We start from the raw sequence: 15,772 nt of genomic DNA, 5'->3' as shown, positions 1-15,772 counted from the left end.
ATATATATATATATATATATGAGGAAGAGTAGGATGTGTTGAGGGGTGGTATTATTCCAGAAGTACGTCCGTCACACTGCAAAGGACACCTTTGTGTTATATGAAGTATTTTATGCATAAAAAAAAAAAACACTCTATTGATTTGCTGTTCCAAGTCACTCGCTTATGAGATATTATTAACTTAAAATATGGTCTGGGGGATTATATCGAGGGATATATTTATGTTAATCGCATTTTGGCAGAAGGGCACAGGTCAGACCAAGATAGGTTTGGTTGAATTAGTTAAGCTAGGTCGGGTCAGGTCAGATTAAGTTAGGTTGGGTTGAATTTAGCTTGATTAAATTTCACTGTTTACGAAAATTACGTGATACGCCTCGCGCTGCACCGTTGTTTGTTGTCACCAAGGTCCATAAGGCCTTAGTTTCAGTGGCTGTCGGCGGCCATCGTTCTGGATGTTTCCGTAACGAAAGGGTAAGGGTGTGATGAAGAGGTGGAGAGAGAGCTTTGAGAGGAATGAGTATGTCTTGAAAAGATGAAAGAAGGAAGGAGTGGAGAGAAGGTGTTTTGAAAGGGGGAAAAGATGCTAAAGTAAAAAGCTGTTAGTAGAGAAAAATCGTGTTGGAGTTGGAAAGAGGGGGTGGAGGAGGGGATGCTGAGGAGTGAAAGGGAGGTATGCTGAGCGGGAAGACGAGGCTTAACGAGGAGGGAAAGAAGGTACAAGTGCCGCCTTAATGAGGAAAAAGGTTTGCCTCTCAGGAAAGTACTTTGAGCGGAGAGAAAAGCGAGTTGTAGGAAAAAGCAAGCAAGGAGAAGACATTTAAAAGTGCCAGAAACTCCATATCAGTTGTGTAATATATTAAATCATTTATATTAAGCCAGCATCTATTCCTACCCAGTTTTTGCCTCTCCTGTGGTGTTGAGGGAAAGTGAAAGTACTTTGAGCGAGGAGAGAAGTTAATTGCCGGGAAAAGAAAGGAAAGAGAGGACATTTAGTAGGGCCAGAAAATCCATGTCTGCTGTGTATTTTATAAGCTCAAATCACTTCAGCTCACCCAACATCTATTCCTACCCAGTTTTTGCCTCTTCGCTGGTGGTGAGGATAAATGAAAGTACTTTGAGCGAGGAGAGAAGTTAATTGCCGGAAAAAAAAGGGAGGAGAGGACATTTAGTAGTGCCAGAAAATCCATGTCAGTTGCGTAATGTATTGAATAATTTCTGTTAACTCTGCATCTATTCCTTCCCTCCCAGTTTCAGACTCCGTTTTCCCACAAGCACATAACCACACAATTAATTACACTTTTCTCTCATTCTCGGTCTCAAATCCGGGTGGTGTGACGCGACCTATACTTTTCCCATAACTTTTCCGTACTCCCCCCTCCCCCCCCCTCCTTTTCACCTTGCTGGATATAAAGGTATTTAGGAAAGGGAGAAAGGAAAGAGTTCGTGCTCATGTGTAAGGAAGGTTAGAGTGAAAGGAAGGAATAGTGAGGTCGTGGAAGGGGATGATGAATTAGGCGATGCGAAGGAAAATGAAATGAGAAAAAGTATTGCATAACAAGGTAAATCAAGTGTTAATATTTAGGGCAAGCAATTCAAGTAACCGATTGCCTCTAATTACCCAGCTTAATTAAAGTCGTATAATCGAACGCGCACGCACACGCTCACACGCTCACGCACACACACACACACACACACACACGCAATCACACACGTGCATTAATGTACAGCAATAAAATGATCTCAGGCCGTGACGCTGACTAAAATTGACGCTGATTATTGCCATTAACCTCGAAAACACATGATCGATCAATGAGTGGTCCGGCGGATACACACACACACACACACACACACACACACACACACACACACACACGCAATCACACACGTGCATTAATGTACAGCAATAAAATGATCTCAGGCCGTGACGCTGACTAAAATTGACGCTGATTATTGCCATTAACCTCGAAAACACATGATCGATCAATGAGTGGTCCGGCGGATACACACACACACACACACACACACACACACACACACACACATAACATACATAACTCGATCACTTTACCTCTACACATACCTTCCTGTCCTCGTCCTCCACTAAATGTCCAATCTCCCATAATAAACCTTTCAGCCTTCCTCCCTAACCCTTCTCCCCCACTCACGCCCTCTCTACTCTTCCTCTCTCCTCCCAAAAGTTACAATGGGAACCTCTGCCTGCCTGACCCGGGATGTGCTTCCAACGCCTGCTCCGGTCCCTTCCCTTCCTCCCTGCTGCCCTGAGCTTCCTGCTGCAGTCGAGAAAAAGAGAGAGAAATAGGGAAATATGAAGAGAGAGCGAAAGACATAGAGATAGATAGAGAGATAGCGAAACAGACAGACAAACAGACAGATTGACAGCGAGGCAAACATCCAGCCACAGACAACCAAGAGGACAGCCGAACAGACAGACAAACAGACAGATTGACAGCGAGGCAAACATCCAGCCACAGACAACCAAGAGGACAGCCGAACAGGTAGACAAACAGGCCAGAGGAAATGGACAGTTTATCGGCCATTTGAAAGCGACGTGGAATGAAAGCAGAGTTTTCAACTAAAATTACTCGCTTTCTCTAAAATTAGCATCATGGGTGGGGTGCCAAATGTATGCTGGGCAGAACACGCTTAATTCACGGGTTTTAAAGTCAAAGTGAATCCCACGTTCACCATTTAACCAACACACACACACACAAAAAAAAAAAAAAAACACTCCGGGAAACTATGTGTGTCGGCGGGAGGGAAGGGTCTGTGGGTGTGTGTGTGTGTGTGTGTGTGTGTGTGAGCGCTATAGAATTGCCACAAAAATATAAAATTTTAAACTCTTCATGAAAGTGAATTTGCCGTCAGGAATCATTTAGTTTTTCACACACACACAAAAAAAGCAAAACAGCGCATTACAAAGAGTAATATAAATATGGTCACCGTCGGGGAAGAGTGAAAAGAATTCATTCAGCAATGGAATTAAATTAAAAAGTTATGGGTGATAATTCTCTCTCTCTCTCTCTCTCTCACAACATGGCTTCCGAAACAAAAGATTCTGCCTATCAAACCTCTTAACCTTTTATAACGACCTCTTCACTGTTTATGACGTAACCAAATCACTGGACGTAGTCTATCTTGATTTCCAGAAAGCGTTTGATAAAGTCCCACATCGTAAATAACTTTACAAATTAAAGCAAATAGGTATTGACGGTCAAGTACACCAATGGATCGCGAATTGGTTGAGCAACAGACAACAAAGAGTAGTGATTGACGGATTTAACTCAGAGTGGGCGCCGGTCACTAGTGGCGTCCCTCAGGGCTCGGTTCTTGGCCCAGTGCTCTTCATTATTTACATCAACGACGTGGATGTTGGACTCAATAATCGCATTAGTAAATTTGCAGACGACACAAAGATTGGTAAGTCGGTTCTCACTGACGAAGACAGGCAAAGCCTCCAAGAGGATTTGCAAAAAATTTCAGCTTGGTCGGATAGATGGGAGATGCCCTTTAACGTAGACAAGTGCCAGGTCCTTCAAGTTGGAACGAGGAATAAGAAGTTCGATTACGAAATGCACGGCGTTAAACTCAAAAGCGTTCAATGCGTCAAGGACTTGGGGATCAAAATCGCGTCAAACCTCAAATTCTCACAGCAATTCATCGATGCAGCAAATAAAGCGAACAGAATGCTGGGCTTCATTAAAAGAAACTTTTTATTCAAGAATAAAGATGCAATACTCCAGCTCTTCAATAGTTTAGTCAGACCCCACTTGGAATATGCGGTACAGTTTTGGTCTCCCCACCATGCAAAGGATATTGCTAAATTAAAAGGTGTTCAGCGTCGGGCAACGAAAATGATCCCTTCTTTGCGCAACAAATTCAACGCAGAAAGGCTTTCTACCCTTAACATGTTATCTCTTGAGAAACGTCGCCTCCGAGGAAAACTGATCGAATGTTTTAAAATACTTAATGGTTTCACGAATGTAGACAGATCAACATTGTTTATGATCGATGACACTTTGCGCACGAGGAACAATGGCGTAAAACTCAAATGTAGACAAGTAAATTCAGACTGCACCAAATTTTTCTTCACCAACGTTGTAGTGCGAGAATGGAATAAGCTTCCACCATCAGTGGTCCAGTGTAACACGATTGACTCCTTCAAAAATTAGCTCGACCGTCACTTCCTTCAACTTAATATCAACTAGAGTAGAAATGCAACGTTTAGGAGCCTTCTGATTAATGTAAAATCACTTAGGTTTAAGGACAGACCACCTAGTCTGGACCATAGGGTCTGTGTGGTCTGATTTCTATTTAAATCTATGTAAATTATCTCTCTCTCTCTCTCTCTCGTCGCACCTCCTCTGCTCATTTTCCTTTTAGCATTTAGTTCATAGAGAGCTACGGCTCAATGGACTAGTGGCTTTAAAAAAACAATGTTTAAACTCCTCCATGTAACTGCCTTAAGGCCAATAAACAAATCTCTCTCTCTCTCTCTCTCTCTCTCTCTCTCTCTCTCTCTCTCTCTCTCTCTCTCTCTCTCTCTCTCTCTCTCTCTCTCTCTCTCTCTCTCTCTCTCTCTCTCTCTCTCTCTCTCTCTCTCCCCCCATCTGCCTCTCCCACCTTATCCCTCTCGCTCTCCCTCACACCCCCTAACCCTCTCTCTTCCCCATTTTTTCTCGGTCTCTCGACACTTAAATCCCCAAGTGATATCACGAGCGTGTTTTCCTGAGGGCAGCTTTGGCGGCAATGCCTGTGCCAAAGGTTAATTTAGTGTCGTGTCGCAGACGGTGAATAGGTACGACTGAGGGACGATTAAAGACGGGACGATGCCGGAGCTACACGACTTGATGATAGAACGAGTCGGGAACACAGCCCCCCCCCCCCCGCCCCTCCACACACACACACACACTCGCAGACACACGCAGACGCATACACACACACTCGGCGTCATTGAGTCTGGACATCCACGTAGGTCGGAGGAGGGAGGCGCCCACGGCCGTCCCACCGATCGAGCTTTGGTTCTCTAGAAGGTGCACGGTGGGACAGACAGTGCTAACCCTCGCTGGCACTCACCCAGGTTGGCGAACGTGCAAGGTCAAGGGAGGAGAAGTGATGAAAGGGGAAGGGAAAGGAAGGGAAAAGAAGGAAAGATGAGGGAAGTGAAAGGAAAGGAAAAGGGTGAAAAGGAGAGGAGAGGAGATTAGGGAAGAGAAGAAAAAGAAAAGGAGAAGGAGGAGGAGGAAGGGAATCGGACAAGAGAGATTTGAAGTGTGTAGGAAAGATGAGAGAGAGAGAGAGAGAGAGAGAGAGAGAGAGAGAGAGAGAGATGGGGTGAAAGGGTGATAATGCGATTGTTGTGTTGGCGATAGTGTAGTGACAAAGCTTCAGGTCATGGCGTTATCTGTGTCAAATCCTTATCATTTGTTCTCCGTGGAGGTAACTATTTCATCGCCCCTGTAGCTGAGCCCTTAAAAAAATAACCCCTCGCTTATTAATATCCTCAATGACACTTCTTACCCTGCCCTGCCAACAACTTCCCTTTCTTTCCCATTCCACGCCCCTCCCAGACCCCATAGAACCCCCATAAAACCCTTTCTGCCCGTTTTCTTTTTTTCATCGACGACCTGTTCCCCTTCCTTGGCCGCCCTTTCAGCCATGCCCTCCTCCTCTGCTCCCTCTTGCTCTCCCTCCATTAAGAAAACGTCACAACTCTCCATTTATTTTATTCAGGGCGCGTTTTTGGACCAGTCTGCCGGAAACGATGATCCTTTACGTGGGTTTGGAACGTAAAATTCACTCTGCAGTCCGTAGGAAATTGTTATACTGTGCTTTTAACCCTTTTTTTGGGGGGGATGGGGGGGTGTTAGTAGGAGACATTTACCTCGTCTTGGATTTTCATCGGAGGCCATAAACCCTTTACTGCATACTTCGGAAGAAGGACGCCAATGATAAACAACCCCGGAACGTAAAAACACCGTAAAATTGGCCGTTATGTGTCCGCCTGCGTGACCATGAAAGGGCCGCGAAAATCTGGCAACAACCTTTTTATGTTTTGACGCATCGCAGTCGTCCGAGACACTTACATTCATCCTGGGACGTATTTTTCTCTCGTAGGTAACTGGACGGAGATGAGAGACTGCAAAATGTAAAGAAAAATATTGTCTAATCTGACTAAAAAACGGATTAAACTAGAGTAACTTTATGGGGCGTGTGTGTGTATTTTTCCGCATAGGTATCTGGATGTAGTTGAGAGCCTGCAAAACAAACAAACAAAAGAAATATTGCCGAACTTAACTAACAAAAGATATTGAATTCGAAAAACTACAAGTGACGTCAGGATCCCATGTATGTTGTTGTTATTTTGTACGTATATGGGTGCACTATCGAGGCTGCAAAATAAACAGAAAATTATTGTGTAAACTATAAACGGATTGAATTAGAGAAAATATAGGTGGTGTCAGGATTTCGTATGTGTATTTTTTCGGCTAAGTAACTAGATATACCTGAAAAAATATTGCCTAAACTATAAACGGATTGGATTCATCGGAACTATAGGTGGTGACTGTATCTTGTGTGTGTGTGTGTATTTCTTTCGCGTAAGTAACCACATGTAACAAGAAGGCAGCAAAATACAGAAGACCGTTACCTCATCTAACTATAAACAAATTGAATCAAGGAGACCTGATGGCGTCTGTATTTCCTACGTGTGTCAGGGGAAGCGAAAGCAACCCGTGTCAGCAAACTCGTGGATGTGAGTTGCTCTAATTGGGTTTGTTTGTCGATTCATTGATGATTTGTCCCCGATGATTCCTCCATGCCGTGACAAGTATCTTTCGTCGAACTCCGCCGGCAAAGACAGAGTTTACCTCGCTTCTGATCTTGCACAGGATACTTCAGTTCACTTCAATGGTTCCGGGAAATGACCTTTGCAACGGCCTCTCCCTTGTGGTCTCGCCTGTTTATTGCGTGTTTGTGATGGTTGGTGTGTTTGTGATGTGTTTGTGTGTTCCGTGCATCTCTCCTTTTAGAAAACTCGTACACCACGTTGTTTTAGAAGATGATCAACTGTAACACCGCCAAGACTTTCCGCATATTATTGTTTGTTGATGTTATGCAGTTGGCTGTGAGATTCATGCAGAATATTTATTGATTCTTGTCAGCGTGGCGTAAGTCAGGCCAACCGAGTGACGTCAAGGTAGGCTGGTGACGTTTGGTTTGGAGAAATAGAGAAATGAGAGATATTGGGGTAAACAAGACTGTGGTTAAGTATGGCTGGGTGAAAAATACGACAAATTCAGAGCGAGGTTAGCTAGTTTTTAATAATGAAGGCTATGGTAAGGTAATATAAGAGTGGACAGTAGGCTGGTCACTTTGGGTTTAGATTAATGGAGATACTAGAGATTTTATGGTAGGTGTGGCTAAGTGAAAAATATGACAAGTTTAGAACGAGGTTAGATAGTTATTGAAAATGTAGGTTACGTAAGGAAATATAAGAGTAAAGTAAGGAGGGAAAGGATTGCTAGGTATGGTTAGGTGAAAAATAAGAAATTCCGAGCGACGTTAGATAGCTATTAATAATGTTGGCTATGGTAAGGATACACAAGAATGATTTAAAAAAAGCATGGGCAGAATGAAGGTATATATATATATATATATATATATATATATATATATATATATATATATATATATATATATATATATATATATATATAAATTTTTTTTTACAACAAATGAGACAGCTCAAAGGCACACAAAAAAGGAAACAATAATATAAAAAAATCCCGCTACTCGCTGCTCCTAAAAAGAATCCAAAGAGGTGGCCGAAAGAGGGGTCAATTTCGGGAGGAGAGGTGTCCTAATATATGAACAACCGGGTCAGAAATTCCTTTACTGCCCGTTTACTGTAAAAAGAATAAGCCTTGGGTGAGAAATTTCTTTACTATCCCTGTACTGTAAAAAAAAAAAAAAATTGGGCTGTTACTGTTGATTGGTGACTCACTTTTTTAAATGATGCTAATAATTACTGACCTCGTTTAAGGATGGAACAATAAACAAAACGAACTTAGTGTCCCACAACATAATGGGGACAAGTTTTATGCTTTCCCCTGGCCTTGCTTTGTGTATCCAAGCTTATTATGAATGCTGGTGGCGGAGGCTTTGTTTGTTGAGGCTTCTTGCGTGCTTGTCCGGGTTATTTTTATTTATATGTATAAAAGCATGTGCATGGGGGTTGCATGTGTGTTCATCATCAACATCCTTGGTCATAAATATCAGACCTACTTAAATTAAGAGAACTCAAAAATAACTTGCTGAAACTGACGTCACTTTTGATGAGCTTAAAACGCATGCTGTAGCGAGGAAAGAATAATAGGCTTTCAGCAACTGGCACGGGTGGTCGCTTCCTTCTTTCGCCTTTATTCACAACGAAGAATGGCGTCTCTGGATTTCTGGCGCCACTTCACAGCCAACCGTTGTTGAGTTCATGTCTCTGCACTCGGCTCCAGACCTCGTTAGCGGAGCGCCCGAAGACCATACCGTGAAAGCCCATCATAAGCCAAGAGCCATTTAACGCTAGAGCTGTGACGATACTGAAGAGTGACTGAAGAGTGTTTGGGACATCGCTAAAGGTGAGGAAATGGCCAGGGTGCATGCAGCTCGTAGTGTTTCTTGGGCGTCTGTCATCATCAGAAGGTTGTCACGAGTTTTTGATCTTGAAAAGGAAAGACAATACGGAAGGCTGGTGTGTTTTAGTTTGTTTCATGTTGATCGGTGTGCATGTAAAGCTTTCGTGGTTGTCTGTCACTGATTTCTTTTCCTTGCCACTTGAACTCCCAACGGGGAAGTCTACAAACGATCACATCATGGTGCTGTTCTGCCATTGCAAACCCCGACTGGAACACTTACAGCGTGCGAAGCGTTTTGAATAGTAGTAGCATGTGAGACAACGGGAACCAAGGGGATTTATGTGTAACAGTCCCTTTGGTAACAACTTTTCCTCTGACGACTGATGTTCAATTGATAAAAAAAATGTTGTTCCGTGTGTACTTATGGTTTCTTTGACTTTTTCCTATTAGGCCGAAGCGTGATATCTTTTTTTCCACTCCCACCATGTTAGAAGACGAATAGTGAAATTGCAGCAAAGCCATGAGCCATGTTTATTAAAATCAGTCGTTGGTCTTAACATTTGGCGCCGATGTTGACTTTCCAGATTATTTTGCAATATTTTGAGTCTCAGGAAAGTCAAATAAACCCTTCAATTCAGTTTATGACGAGGCACTACGACTAGAGGCCATGATCATGTCGAAGATACGGCTGAAGCATCACCGCGTGTTCGTGTGCTGAGGAACAGGGAATTGAAGGACAGTCACACAGAGGGCCCGCCTGATGCGTGGTTCGAGTCGCCTGTCTTGGCTCATGGTGGTGTGGATAAGGCTCTCAGTGCCGTACCAAGGTGTATGATGTCCTCAGGCGTGTCAGTATCGTGGTCCGTAAGGTGGCGTGTATTGTTTTGCGGTGTCAGTGTTGCACGGGTGCGTAGATACATAATTTTCACAACCTCTTTAATTTTCAGTCATTTATTCCAGTGTCAACTTTTCTTAAAATATATCATTCATAATTTTGCCTTTTTTAATATTTAACTTTTAGAATTTCAGTTATTTATTGAACGACATAGGCTACATAAAGGTTCATGCAATATTCATTTATGCATTAGTCACCACCTACGCATAAGAACTGCTTCCACCTGCAAAAACACCGCCGCCTCGCCACCTCGCCGCCACCTCATGCAGCTTAGTGTTCCCCGCCCCCTTCCCCGTGTGACGTTGGTGGGCGGCATGGCACGTGCTCTATGTGTGTGTGTGTGTGTGTGTGTGTGTGTGTGTGCGCAACATTCATGCCTCGCACACGCCAACAATATACAGAATGACCCACTCGTATTTTCACACAACTGTTTGGAAAGTTCATGATCAACGTGCTGGTGATGCTGAAGCGTGCTGATGGGGACACGACACTCGCAGTGGTGGTGGTGGTGTGATGGGTGGGGGTGATGATGATGGTGGTTGTGGTGGTGGTAGCTGTGATGGGTGGGGATGGTGATGGTGGTGGTGGTGGGGGTGGATGTGGGAAAATAATCATCACAGCGGGGAGGGGTAGTGGTGATGATTGTGGTGGTAGAGAAACAAACATCGTGGTGGTGGTGGTGGTGGCGATGGTGTCGGCTAGCGAAGTGATATACGGACCCCATTCAAGAGCCAACAAGGTTTCCCGCACGTGTTCGTAGCCCACCACTTGATGAACCGAGCCAAGTTTTCACCAATCAACGTAAAGGAGCATCATAACACGTACAGTGCCCCGAAAGCTGAGCGAAGGTGGTACTTGTTGAGGCTCTTCCCTGGGACTGTAGGAGCGGTGTCGATGAAGGGTGTCGATCATGGGTATCTATCGTTCTGGTGCTTTGTGTTATCCCTCTTCTTATGCAGCCCTCCAGCGCCCATTTCTTTCCTATGCAACGCTCTTCCCACTACCCAGAGAATCCTTTCCGTCCCTTTTCTTCTTTTAGGACCTGTTCCCTTCCCTGCCCGCCCTCTCAGCCATGCCCTTCTCTACTCCCTCTTGCTCTCCTTCCCTCAAGAAAACGTCACAAATCTCCATTTATTTTATTCAGTGCGTGTTGTATAACTTCTTTGTGTGGACGGTGCTTACTCGGCGGTAGTGCTTAGTGATTCGAAGGGAAAAAGATGGATAGACAGATAAAGAGAGATAGAGAGATTAGGAGAGAGGTAGAGAGAGAGAGAGTGAGCTGTAGTGTCAATAGCATTCGGTAAACACTGCAATTAATACTAAGCAGGGGATTGTCATACAGCTCAGGGCGGAGGAGGCGGGGTGAGGGAATACTTTCATGAGTGTGGATGGAACAGGTTAGGTCTCTCTTTTCAATCACAGTCCCATTAATTAGAGAGATTTGCTTGATTTTAGTCCTCAGCGCTCCCGGTATAGCGCACGCACACCCACCCACCCACACACACACACACACACACCCACCCACACCCACACACACACACACACACACACACACACACACACACACACACACACACACACACACACACACACACACACACACACGAACCTCTGTCTTTTGTAGGGAGAGACTGTCTTCTACGTGTTTATAGTGAGTTGACGGGGGTGAAGTGTTATACAAGTTCAGTACGAGTTGCCAAAGAGGATGTCAAATTGTCGCCTGTTGATCGGTAATATTAATAGGGCAAGGGTACAAGACTCCTACGTGTTTATTAGCCAGAGACGGAGGCGAAGTGTTGGGTATGTCTAACGCGAATTGCCGAGGAAGATGTCAGATTGATGCCTATTTTTCCCCGTGCAAGGTGTAAAAGGGTAATGATACTAGACTAGATATAAGGCTCCTTGATGCCGGGAGTCTTGTATATGTAATTGTCGCGTGCCGTTCCTCGTTCAAGGTGTAGGAGGGTAAAGAAGCAACTAGACTCCTTGATCCCGGGTGTCTTGTATCGGAAATGTGATCCGAGTGGCGTCCTCCAAGACTCGCCCCGTCTCGTCCCTTTGTAGAGCGATGGAGCGGAGGATCATGAGTGCCGGGGTGAATGGTACTGTCCAGTCGAGCGTTTATATACGTGGCGTGTCCATCAGTGAAGTGAGCGAAGGACCGATACAACCCGACGACCCCTGTTGTATGTGTGTATGTGTGAGGAGGTGGGAGTGTGTGTGTGTGTGTACGCTTACACACACACACACACACACACACACACACACACACACACACACACACACACTCAAGACTTCAATACACTTTTCTCTCCGACCCGTTTCATACAGGGACTGAAGGTGTCTAATAACTTAAGTGGCGATTTTTTGGGCAGTTACATGAATAAATATGCAATAGTTAGAATCGAAAAGCACTGCTGTGAAAAAAAGGGTTAAATAGATAAATAACTAAATAAACATATATCAGAAGCTGGGCGGCGCACCTCTGGCTTTGCGTACTTATTTATGTTTATTTATATGCAAAACAAAAGCAGACCCACATAATTGTGTGCTCATATCGGCAAATATATCTATTGTAAGGCAAGCGAATTCCCACAAGTTAATGATCCAATAGGTCTCAACAAAACGAGCGTCAATAGAAACTCAAATATATTCCCTTTGATATACTAATCACATCGGTCGATCCTGCCGATATGTTAATGAGTAATTCGTGGCCAAGTTGCGTGAGGGCATTGATCGCGATATTACCAGCGTTTGTCGGGCATGAATGAGCCACGGGCCGGCGGAGTTTAGCGTATCGCAAGCTGCCGGTTATGGATTGCCTTGCAAAAATTACCGAAATTGCGGGTGGTTGTCGTTATTTTTTCGTCCTTGGCTCCGTTGGAGTTCACGCGAAGGTCATACAAACTCAAGTGCTTTGCTTCTCTGAGTTGCTGCAAAATTCATACATGCAAATTCGATGGGGAGAGAGAGCGTGTGGCATCAACGTTTGCTAAATTTAATAACACAACCAATACGATAAGAAGCGCAAATTACCAAGCATTCAAAGTTGCTATTTATATATTTTGTTTTTGTTTTTGTTTTTGGGACCCCGAAACAAACTATTTAAAGAAGAGTATTTCTTTCAACACGGGCAACATTTCAAGGGGCAGAAATGCAATAAAAATGAAATAGAAAACTGTCAAACAAAAAAAAAAAATGCAAAACTTATACAACACACACACACACACACACACACACACACACACACACACACACACACACACACACACACACACACACACACACACACACACATTCACACGGTGCTTTGAAATTATGTACCTTGAGTGGACCAACCCAATATTTTGCGGTGATGCTTAAGATATAATGTTTGTAGCCGTCTACCTTGGGTCCGCCGGGGCCGCAACCTGTGGCTCTTTCAGTAGACGTGTGTGTCTCCCGAACCCCTAAAGATAATTTTTGTTTCATTGATGAAAGGAAGAGGAACAAAAGACAGAACAAGTGTATTTTGTTATGGTGTTAATAAGATATTCTGATTTCTTAGGTAGATTTTGGTTAATGAAACTAAAAACTTTGATTAGAAAGAAAGAGTGAAAGAATGAGTGAATGAATGAATGAAGGAAGGAAGGAAGGAAGGAAGGAAGGAAGGAAAGGAAGTTAGAAAAAAGAAAGAATTGGAAAAAAACAAATACGAAAGAAAGAAAGAAGAGTTACCGGTGTTGCCCTGAGTTGTATATATGCTAATCACTGAACTTCACGAAATCACTCTGAGCACCTCCAAGGGCTGGCCAAGGTTAGCAGGCAAATCACTCGTGTCCCCAGGTTAATGAAGGCTGTGACAAACCCTCCGTGAACCGCATAGGATTAGCGTGTCTGCAGCGGGGCAATGAAGAAGTGAAAGTCGTCGTGGTTCCTTTGTTTCTATTATTTCGTCCTTTCACAGTATTCGAAATCAGTGAAAACATCGATACCTGGTTCCTTGTTTATGTTTCGTCTTTACACATTGTTCTAAACCAATGAAAAACTTCGATAGTGATTGTTTGTATAGTTCTCCGATACTTGAAATTACCGAAGTCTGTTGGGATGATGAGCAAGGGAGGAAGGCTTGGTGGATGGAAGGAAGGAAGGAAGTGTAACAATGATGCAGAGAAGGAGGCGCGGGATACAGATGGTTGGGGCGTGAGGGCGAGAGTGTCAGGAACTTGTGGAGTAGGAAGACGACTCGATACATTAATGGCAGGGCTAGTAATGGAAGGGCTGTTGAGGAAAGTAGTGAAAAGGATGAGAATGGGGCAGGGAATAGGCAGAGGGCTGGGAATGAAAGCACTGGTGAGAAAGAAATGGGAAGTATGAAAATGAAACAAAAAACGGCTTTCAACGTAGACTGGTAGAGGGTTGTGTTGGCGATTGAAGAACTACCGGGAAGAGGAATGGGAAAGAGTGCATGATTTAGCTGTGAACGTGTGTATGTACTGCTAATGAGAGGAAACGATTGAAAAAGAGGACAAGGAAGTAAGGAACGAGCTGTCATATGCAGGATTAGGATGGAGATTGGTAAGAAGGATGATGAGGGCAAAGGGGTATTGGGAACGGTGTAGCACATGCATGGTTTAGCTAGAGATAGATGCACGGCTGGGAGAGATGACGAGTGGGAAGGAGGCAAGAGTGACACTTCAGCGAACTTAGATGCGGGTGGAGAAAATTGCAAAAAGGGGAAGAGCGAGAGGCAGGGAGGAGAATTGTATCAGTGTGTGTTCGGGAGGGTGTTGGTGTGTGTTTAGAATTGCATACAGATTCGCAGGTAGCATTGTATATAAGGCGAGGAGGTACTGTGGCGTAAGCGTGATGAGAAACTAGTTACAGTGGAGATGCAGAGGATTCAGAATCAGTTTGGGTGGACGTTTACAAAGGGAAAGAAAAACTAACTCTCGGAGTTATGTACAGGCCACCCAACCTTAACAGGCAGGACACGAGTATATTACTACAGGAGATTGGCCGGGCGAGTAGGAGTAGAAATGTCTGCGTAATGGGGGACTTTAATTAAAGGAATATAGACTGGGAAGACCTAGTGGGTGACCTGGAAGCCGAGGACCTTCTTGAAGTTATACAAGATAATTTCCTTAAGCAGGTAGTTACTGAGCCTACCAGAGGAGATAACATATTAGACTTAGTCCTAACCAATAATGGGAACTTGCTACGTGAGTTGGAGGTGGGCGGAGAGTTAGGAAATAGTGACCACAGAACGGTTCGTTTTAGTTTAGACTGGGCGGTAACCCGCGAACCAAACCCAGTGTTAGTGCCAGATTTCAGAAGAGCAAATTACGAGGGGCTTCGAAGACATCTTGAAGGGGTAAACTGGGATAATTTAGGGATTCATGAGGGCCAGAACTGCGGATTGGAGAGCCAGGAGAACCAGGTAGAAATGTCTTACAGTAATTTAGTTAGAGTAATAGTAGAGGGGCAAAGACAGCATATACCACAGCGAACACTTAGAAAAGAAAACAATGATCCTAAGTGGATGACTCGTGGACTAAACCACGAGATTGGGTTAAAGAAGGGAATTTATCAGAAAATAAAGAATGGTGAAACACATCTCAGGGGCCGGTACGTCGAACTATCTAGATTAGTTAAGAAAAACACCAGGATAGCAAAAAGGAACTATGAGATCAAAGTAGCAAATGAGGCGAAAAGTAATCCTAAGGGCTTCTTTCAGATGTATAGAACAAAAACACGGGAGAAAATTGGACCGCTGAAAACAAACACAGGGGAGCTAGTAGAAAATTACGAAAATATGAGCACATTGTTGAACGACTACTTCCTTTCAGTATTCACACAGGAGGATCGAACGACTGTACCGGAAAGAGTTCAGGTGTACGAGGGCGGGGATGGCGATAAATTGAGGGATATAATCATTACCAGGCAAGTAGTTCAGGATGAGATAGATAAGCTTAAGAAGAACAAGTCGCCAGGTCCTGACGGGATATTTCCGAGGGTATTAAAGAAATTAGGTGATGTACTCAGTGACCCACTAACCGACATCTTTAAGATGTCGGTAAATACTGGCTATGTGCCGAGCCTATGGAAAGTAACTAATGTGACGCCGATTTTTAAAAAGGGGGACAGGTCAGTTGCTTCAAACTATCGCCCAATTAGCTTAACATCGGTTATAGGCAAGATGCTGGAGTCCATAATAGCCAGGAACATTCGGGAGCATTTAGAGAAACAT

The 15,772-nt window shown here is 43.9% G+C and overlaps 1 protein-coding gene across 5 annotated transcripts in view; it reads left to right on the top strand.

Moving 5' to 3' along the window:
* Nucleotides 1-15,772, top strand: part of LOC126995466 (G-protein coupled receptor GRL101-like) — a 192,433-nt gene that overhangs the window by 22,898 nt on the left and 153,763 nt on the right. The window contains exon 1 of one of the 5 annotated variants that reach the window (XM_050855034.1): nucleotides 8,415-8,651. The exons of the other annotated variants lie outside the window; for them this stretch is intronic. The gene's annotated coding sequence lies outside the window, so the exon portion shown is untranslated. Of the gene's footprint in view, nucleotides 1-8,414; nucleotides 8,652-15,772 lie in introns of those variants that run through there. 5 annotated transcript variants of the gene reach the window in all.

This window comes from Eriocheir sinensis, chromosome 8 (genome assembly GCF_024679095.1).
Source record: "Eriocheir sinensis breed Jianghai 21 chromosome 8, ASM2467909v1, whole genome shotgun sequence".
Classification (NCBI taxonomy): domain Eukaryota; kingdom Metazoa; phylum Arthropoda; class Malacostraca; order Decapoda; family Varunidae; genus Eriocheir; species Eriocheir sinensis.
The sequence above is the reverse complement of the archived record's forward strand: the minus strand, read 5'-3'. Positions and strand labels throughout refer to the sequence as shown.